The sequence below is a fragment of the Mauremys mutica genome, chromosome 8 (assembly GCF_020497125.1).
Source record: "Mauremys mutica isolate MM-2020 ecotype Southern chromosome 8, ASM2049712v1, whole genome shotgun sequence".
In the NCBI taxonomy this organism is placed as follows: domain Eukaryota; kingdom Metazoa; phylum Chordata; order Testudines; family Geoemydidae; genus Mauremys; species Mauremys mutica.
Window position 1 is genome coordinate 54,654,628 of NC_059079.1, and position 6,000 is coordinate 54,660,627.

Below are 6,000 nucleotides of genomic sequence, written 5' to 3' on the forward strand. Positions count from 1 at the left end.
CAGCATTTATAATAGTGTTAAATATATAAAAAAGTGTTTTTCATTTATAAGGGGGGGTTGCACTCAGAGGTTTGCTATGTGAAAGGGGTCACCAGTACAAAAGTTTGAGAACCACTGAATTAACTCCTCTGGCGCCTCGGGAAATGCAGGGGAGTGGGGGGGTCTCCCTTGGTAGGGTTGGGAAGGAGGTAGGTGGTGTAGGATATTGCTCTTCTCATGTGATCCCTCCCCCATGGCTCTCTTGGCTCTATCACTGTTAATCTAAAGTGGCTAATTTTAAATGAAGCTGCCCTCCCCTGACATGAATCTCCCTATGGCACTGAAATTAAACATAGATTATAATTTGACATTTGAGAAGAGAAAGGGATGGTAGCCCTAAGGGAAAAGATAACAGCTTGGCTCTTTGTGTTAAATAGCTGTCTGCAAGCCTCAAACTGCTGAATGAACTTTAGGGTAGGGAAGGCTGTGCATCCCCAAACAGCCTGGCCCTGCCCCCATCCGACCCCCACCCACTTCCTGCCCCCCTCAGAATCCCCAACCCATCCTGCTCCTTGTCCCCTGGCCTCCCCCCCAAGACCTCCCCAACCACCATCCTGGGATCCCACCCTCCATTAACCCTCCCTGCTCCCTGTCCCCTGACTGCCCTGACCCCTATCCACCCCCTCCCCCAGTCCTGACAGACCCCGGGAATGCCCATGATCCAACCCCCCATTCCCCATCCCCTGACCGCCCCCCGATCCTCTGACCCCTCCCTGTCCCCTGACTGTCCCTGGGACTCCCTGCCCCTTATCCAACTCCCCCGGCCCCCTTACCATGCTGCTTACCCCGGCCTCCCCCCTCTCCTGGAGTCTCAGCGCGCCGCGTCCAGGAGCAGCCCTGGACAGCGCTGCAGCGGCATGGCTCCATGGGACCTGAGCTCCTGCTGCTTGGCCGCAGCTTGGAGCCCTGCCCCCTTACCATGCAGGTCTGAGCAGCAGGAGCTCAGGCCCTGCTGGAGCCATGCCAGGTTAGCTCTGTCCAGGGCTACTCCTGGATGTGGCATGCTGAGGCGCCGGGGGATGGGGGAAGGCGGAGGGGAGCCTCCAACATTCTCATGGGGGCCCCTGTGGGGCCCGGGGACAATTGCCACACTTTCCCTCCCCCGGGCAGCCCTGGGTGGGGGTGTGGGGAAATTAGATGAGGGATAGAAGAGATTAGAGGAAAGGTTTATTCTCAAAACTTTGCAAGAATTTGTCCACAAGCTGGAACCATTATTAGCACTGGCAGGGTTAAGTATAGCCAGCACCAAACAAGAATATGCTGGAGACAGACTACCAAAACAGCATAAGTGTGAATTCCCTTCAATATGCATACAGCTCCCATCATTGCTAATAATAGGAGTTAAGTTGTGAACAGAGGTCAGAATAGATCCCCTGTAGGGAAACGACTTAAATTATAGTTCACGTATTTGCTACAGATTCTAGCTTCTTAGATCAGTTAAATATTGGGAAGTGTGACAAATGTTGTCTTCTAGACAAGCCTCTGAGTCACGTCCAAGTTTCGTGTCTCTGTTCCCCAAGGACTCTGGAAACAAATGGTATTTTTTAAATTTCATATGCCAGGAAATGACGAGAAAGACTGAGCACATTGTTTTTAATTTGTTGTTATTAATTTTTTTTTAAGGAACTGTGTCTACAACTGGGAAACAGCTCAGGACATGAGAAAAATACTGTTTGCTAGCCCATTCGGCACAGCGTATCAGAGCATGACTGCTGCCAACGTTGTAAGGGTGATTATTTGTGCTCTGAGGAACAACTAATATTGCTGGATTCCTCCTACTCTTGCCAATGCCAGTCATGATTCTGACCTTATGTTCCAGTTTGAGGGCAAAAGGCCCTATTTTTTCCTTTCTGTTAATTGTCAAGTGATAAATATAGCTAGTAAAGTGACCTTCTACTCCCATAAAAATCTACTAAAGTTTAAAGCCCAGAATATGAAATTTAGCAGTGCTATCTCTGTAATTGTGGATCAGCCCATCCCTTAGCCTGCAGTTATATTATGGCAGTGTCAACTATCTTTTAAGAGCAACAGCAGATTTTTTTAAATTTAAAACTTTATCAGCAGTAGATTAAAAATATTTAGTCTTAAATAGACATTTATTAAATATCAAGGATGAAATTCTATCCCCCCTGAAGCCAGTGGGAATTTTGTTATTGACCTTAATTGGCCCAGAATTTTACCCTGAATACTAAGGGCCAGATTCTCAGCTGGTATAAATTACTTCAGTGGAGCTATGCTGATTTGCACCAGCTGAGAATCTGGCCCTTAGTATTTGGGGTAAAGGGACAGATCCTCAAATATATTTAGGCTCCAAATTTCTACTGAAATCAATGGAGGTTAGAAGCCTAAATACCTTAGAGGGTCTGACTCAAAATGAATAAAAACCAGGTAAGAATTCTATAACAGGGATGTGCTATCACAGGGTAAGCTGGTCCTTTAAGAGGGTTGGGGCTCAACTACATCTGTGCCACACTTACTTCACCTCCCCAGGTGTAGGAAATGAGCAATGTAATGTAGCAGGTGGATCATGTGATTAACCTAGGCCTGCTGCGGGGGTGGGGAGACATAAGAACAGTCTGTGGGGGGGGCCTAGTGAAGAGCAACTTCTGAGGGGTCTGAATGAAGATGGATTTCAGGGAGAGCAGCCTTGGAAAGTCAGTGTTCTATAAGAGTGGAAGGGCTGGGAGTGTAGGAAGAGTTCCTGGGAAGAAAAGATGAGACAGCTGAGGCTCTCGAGGTGTGGCTGGACTAGTTGTTTAGGGTTCTGAGGACTGGGATTCCATCATAGGTGCTGGAACAGAGGGGTGCTGTTGCAACCCCTGGCTTGCAGTGGTTTCTCTGCTATACAGGGTTTACAGTTTAGTTCAATGGCTCTCAGCATCCCCACTATGCACATTGTTCCAGCACTCCAGGAACCTATATAAAAAAATGGATGTGACTTTGCTCTGTAATGCTACCTAGGCTTAGTGAAGTTTGCAAGGGTCACTACCTTACAAGGGGCTGATGGAAATACTGCGTCTAACCTAGCAGAGGCTAAAGCTGAACTCAGGGAACAGTATTGTGGAAGAGCAACAAGACCCTTGGGAAGCAATAACTGTGCCCAGTTAAAGATAAGTAAAAAACCTCCTCCTCCCACCTCTTAACAATCCAGAAAGGAAGGACTTCTCTACTTCAGCTGGAAGATTGAGAGCACTCTCCTGTGTGAGGAGAAACTAAGGCAAAAGATAGATCCAAAGCTAGACCGGTAAGTCCTTGTACTAAACACTGGAACATGGATTTTAAGTGTCAGGGGGCTTTTAAATATCTATAGTATGTAAAATGTAAGTAATTTAACCTGCAGAGTGAGAGCTAATCTGGATGCCTGTTTGAGCATTCATTTATTTTTAAAAGTTATATTGAGAATTCCTAATCCAGGAAGAAAACTTTGGTTGCAAGCTTTTTGAGCAAGGTCTATCTTTTCACTGTGGTGTACGGTGCCTAGCACACTGGGGCCTTGATTGGGATGTGTAGGTCCTAATGTAATAATCATTTTAAGAATGAAAAAGCAGGTGTAGGTGAAATGGAATTTGGGGGTGACAGTTGCCCTGTAACATGGGGCTGAGCTGGTAGGCAATGAGAAGAAATAGAGCCTTGTGTGTACCAAATAGATGCTTGGTTTGTGTCCTGGCATGTGTTTAATATGAGACTTTCCCAGAGCCATAATTTTGGGAGGGGGAAGAATGAGTTATCCACTCAAGATTAGATGGCAACATACAAATGGAAAGATACCAGTCTGAAAGATATGATGGCTTGTCTTTTTTCTCCTGTGGTGTCTATAATATTGATAAAACAAGTTTTACTTATTATTTTGCATGACACTACTCTAGAGCATCATCTGGTATACTCTACTCTGTGTTGTCAAGTGTAGCCATGGCTCCTCCTAGATAACAGTATTAGTATTATCACATTGTTAGTGATGCTGTAGTTAAAACTGTTGTGAGGTTCATGTCTTCAAAAGGGCATAACTCAGCCATTAAAATTCCCTCCAGCTTGACTTTCCTTAAAGGATTTAAACAGAGGCAGAGTCAGTTAAAGGATGCTCTAAGATTTGTAAGAAAAAAGCTAGAAGCTGCTGCAAATAATTTCTGACCAGCTGCCTTTTAAAAACTTTGGTACTTACTGCAGACTGATGTCTTTGATTATTTTGGAGAACACTTCTTTTTTTAATTAAAGGAAAGCAGCAACTTTTTTCCAGCTAAAATTCTCTACAGATTTTTGGTATGTAAGCTATGTGGCAGTCACATTGAGAAAGTTGTAATGACTCCAAAGTAGCCTTCATATTGGTCCAATATTTTGTTTTTAGTCATCTTTGTGACTTCCACCATCTTTGATCTATCTATGTTATACCATTAATTTTACAGAAGAGTAAAACAAGTCAGGGAAAACTGATTTGAGGACAATATTAAAAGCTATAGCTAGGCTGAGTGCTAACTTTAATCTTTATTCAGGAAAGCACTTCAGCATGTAATTAAGGCTAAACGTGCACTTACTGTGCTCTCGAAGAGGGATACCATTAAGCATATGCATGAATCAAAGTCTAAGGACATTATAAACATAACTGAAGGGTGTTAATACCAAGGAAGGAGGAGAATTATCTAGGGTGATACAAAGAGAATTTCATCCTTTTACTCCTAGTTAAGAAAGGGTTAATCTAGGCTAATTGTATGTAAATAACTGGAGACCTACCACTAGACAAGACAAAGGACTAGAAGGTGGTACTGCATCTGGAAGACCTAAAGTCTTTCCTCCTCTTCTATGATTCTAGAAGAAAGACCAATTTCAATGTTTTCCCACCACTTCTGCCCAGGAATAACTTGCTAATATGAAACTGTTATAGATCAGACTTGTTTTGTCCCCCTCAAATATTTAGATTTTCAAAAATCTAATATAGCAATAGCTTCACCTTCTGGTCCTTAATCCTCAGTGACTCCTTACTTGTAAGTTGGTTGCTTTTATAATATGCACTATTACTTCAGAACTTCCTTACTGTTTCTGTTCTTTACTGAATCTACCTTAGTCTTTAGTTCTCACTTCCTAAAATAGACACTGTAATTGAAGCGTAGATACATCACAATTACACTGCAGTTTTGCTTTTAGTATATAATTACTGCTAATTCATATAACCAAAAAGTCAACTCTAAATTTTTACTACTGATTTTCCCCTTTTAGGTAACTCCTGATAAGTGCTGTGGGTAGTGCTGCAGGCTGGCTTGCCTGCTGCAGTATCCAGAAGCTGTTGTTTCTGTACTATGCGGTAATATCCAGAATCTTTAACTTCAAGTTCTTGTGGAGTCACAGATTGTACCCTCCTGTGTCAAGGAGAAAAAACAAAGCCTGTTTGTGCTGCCAGATCCTCTGAACTGATTATACAGTCGAGGCTGAAATCTGCTTTTGTTTACATTGGTATAAACCCAGAGTCAGGTGAAGCTGCTCTGGAATTACACTAGGGTGAACAGAACTTGACCCACATTTCTGCAATTCCATATTTTGACAGGACATAATGGCCCTTTAAGAAAGGCTGTACTAGGTTTGTAGCTTGTTCTCTCTCCCACCTGAGAACAAGGGGATTCTAGGAGTTTTTTCCCAAGGGCTGTTGAGAGTTGTGGATGTGCAGCAGTGTGTTCTGGGTAAGCATATAAGACACAAAGTGAGTATACCTGTTAGGTGACTCTTCTCACACATGTGGTGAGAGTACTAGCTGCTTGGGTGTGTGGCGTTCTCTCCAGAATGGACCTTGGAAGGAGCCTGGATAGTACTAAAGGTGCCTTAAAGCTGAGAGTAGGGAAGGAGAAATGTTGGGCAAGAGAGTTTATTTAGGGGTGTGTGTCTGTCTGTCTAAGGGCTTTGTCTGAAGAGTGTTCTGGGTAGACTCTGTAGTAGCATGTGGAAAGCCCAGGGCAAGTATCTGCTTGCTTTCCAGAG